Consider the following 2,497-nt stretch of genomic DNA (forward strand, 5'->3'; position numbering starts at 1 on the left):
AGCGACCCGCAGGAGACCGACCCCGTTATTCGTGTCACGCGGGGAAAAAGAGGCGCAAACCTGAGAGAAACCCGCGGGTGGCCGTAGCGGGTGGGAAGGCTGAGGGGAAAAGGCGAAGGGGCCCGGCCGGAGCCTTCGCGCCGCAGCGCAGCGCAGCTGTGTGGAAACCTTCACACGTAACGTGTTACGTGCATCCCTTTTCCCTTCAGTTTTTTCTCCGGAGGGATCAATACTGCAGTGGCAGTAAGTCGCTGGTTTCTCTAACAGCTTTGTATTAGTATTTGTATTAGTTAATGTGTATTTGCATTGTGTCCGTCCTTACACACGCTTAGCACTGCGCAGCGGTTTGTGGGCTACTCTGGTGACTGTGCAGTCAGCGCACGTCAAACCAAAGGGGTTGTCAGGGTCTTTTTCTTGACCAATCATACTTAATTTAAAGTGCAATAAAGGACAGAACTAACTCAATTTATCCTTTTAAAATAGCCTTGTCTTTGCCAGCACGGGGTTCATTCTCTTACGCTGCTCCTAGCTTGGCTGCGAACCTTTGGGGTCCTCATTCACCCGTTAACTCTGTGGGAACCGTGAGTGAATTCCCTGGGAGCAGAGGGAATATTAACGTGCCTTGGAGTCTTCCTGGCCACGCGTGCTGGCGCCCGGCCCAGTCCCAGCTGCGACCACGCTCCTCACGACCCTTGTAGAGAGGTGCTCCTGGCTGGGATGGCTTTACCTTAAATGCCCAAGCGACTGAGCTGGTGAGCCGCCATTCCCAGCCCTTCCTGAGCTGTGGGGTGCAACAGGCCGGGCGGCTCATGGGCCATGGAGAGCGCTGGGGCTGCCACGCTCAAGCCTTGACTCAGCAGCACGTCCTTTGTGGCCAGCCCATCCTTCACAGCCATGCCCATCCTTCATGGTCAGGCCACCTTTCGTGGCCAGCCCATCCTTTGTGACCAGGTTGTTGCCCTTCACGGCCAGGTTGTCCTTCATGGCAGGCCACCTTTCATGGCCAGACTGACCTTTGTGGTGAGGCACATCATTCATGGCCAGCCCTGTCCTTCATGGTCAGCCCATTTTTCCCGGCCATGCCCATCCTTCATGGCCAGGCCACCTTTCATGGCCAGACTGACCTTTGTGGTGAGGCACATCATTCATGGCCAGCCCTGTCCTTCATGGTCAGCCCATTTTTCCCGGCCATGCCCATCCTTCATGGCCAGGCCACCTTTCGTGGCCAGGCTGACCTCTGTGGTGAGGCAGATCTTTCCTGGCCATGCCCATCCTTCATGGCCAGGCCACCTCTCCTGGCCAGCCCGTCCTTTGTGACCAGGCTGTTGCCCTTCATGGCCAGGTTGTCCTTCGTGGCAGGCCACCTTTCCTGGCCAGGCTGTCCTTCATGGTCAGCCCATTTTTCATGGCCATGCCCATCCTTCATGGCCAGGCCACCTTTCGTGGCCAGGCTGACCTCTGTGGTGAGGCAGATCTTTCCTGGCCATGCCCATCCTTCATGGCCAGGCCACCTTTCGTGGCCAGGCTGACCTCTGTGGTGAGGCAGATCTTTCCTGGCCATGCCCATCCTTCATGGCCAGGCCACCTTTCGTGGCCAGGCTGACCTCTGTGGTGAGGCAGATCTTTCCTGGCCATGCCCATCCTTCATGGCCAGGCCACCTTTCGTGGCCAGGCTGACCTCTGTGGTGAGGCAGATCTTTCCTGGCCATGCCCATCCTTCATGGCCAGGCCACCTTTCGTGGCCAGGCTGACCTCTGTGGTGAGGCAGATCTTTCCTGGCCATGCCCATCCTTCATGGCCAGGCCACCTTTCGTGGCCAGGCTGACCTCTGTGGTGAGGCAGATCTTTCCTGGCCATGCCCATCCTTCATGGCCAGGCCACCTTTCGTGGCCAGGCTGACCTCTGTGGTGAGGCAGATCTTTCCTGGCCATGCCCATCCTTCATGGCCAGGCCACCTTTCGTGGCCAGGCTGACCTCTGTGGTGAGGCAGATCTTTCCTGGCCATGCCCATCCTTCATGGCCAGGCCACCTTTCGTGGCCAGGCTGACCTCTGTGGTGAGGCAGATCTTTCCTGGCCATGCCCATCCTTCATGGCCAGGCCACCTTTCGTGGCCAGGCTGACCTCTGTGGTGAGGCAGATCTTTCCTGGCCATGCCCATCCTTCATGGCCAGGCCACCTCTCCTGGCCAGCCCGTCCTTTGTGACCAGGCTGTTGCCCTTCATGGCCAGGTTGTCCTTCGTGGCAGGCCACCTTTCCTGGCCAGGCTGTCCTTCATGGTCAGCCCATTTTTCATGGCCATGCCCATCCTTCATGGCCAGGCCACCTCTCCTGGCCAGCCCACCCTTTGTGACCAGGCTGTTGCCCTTCACAGCCAGGTTGTCCTTCATGGCAGGCCACCTTTCATGGCCAGACTGACCTTTGTGGTGAGGCACATCTTTCATGGCCAGCCCTGTCCTTCATGGTCAGCCCATTTTCCTGGCCATGCCCACCCTTCAT

This window comes from Egretta garzetta, unplaced genomic scaffold (assembly GCF_000687185.1).
Source record: "Egretta garzetta isolate BGI_Z169 unplaced genomic scaffold, ASM68718v1 scaffold57, whole genome shotgun sequence".
NCBI lineage: Eukaryota > Metazoa > Chordata > Aves > Pelecaniformes > Ardeidae > Egretta > Egretta garzetta.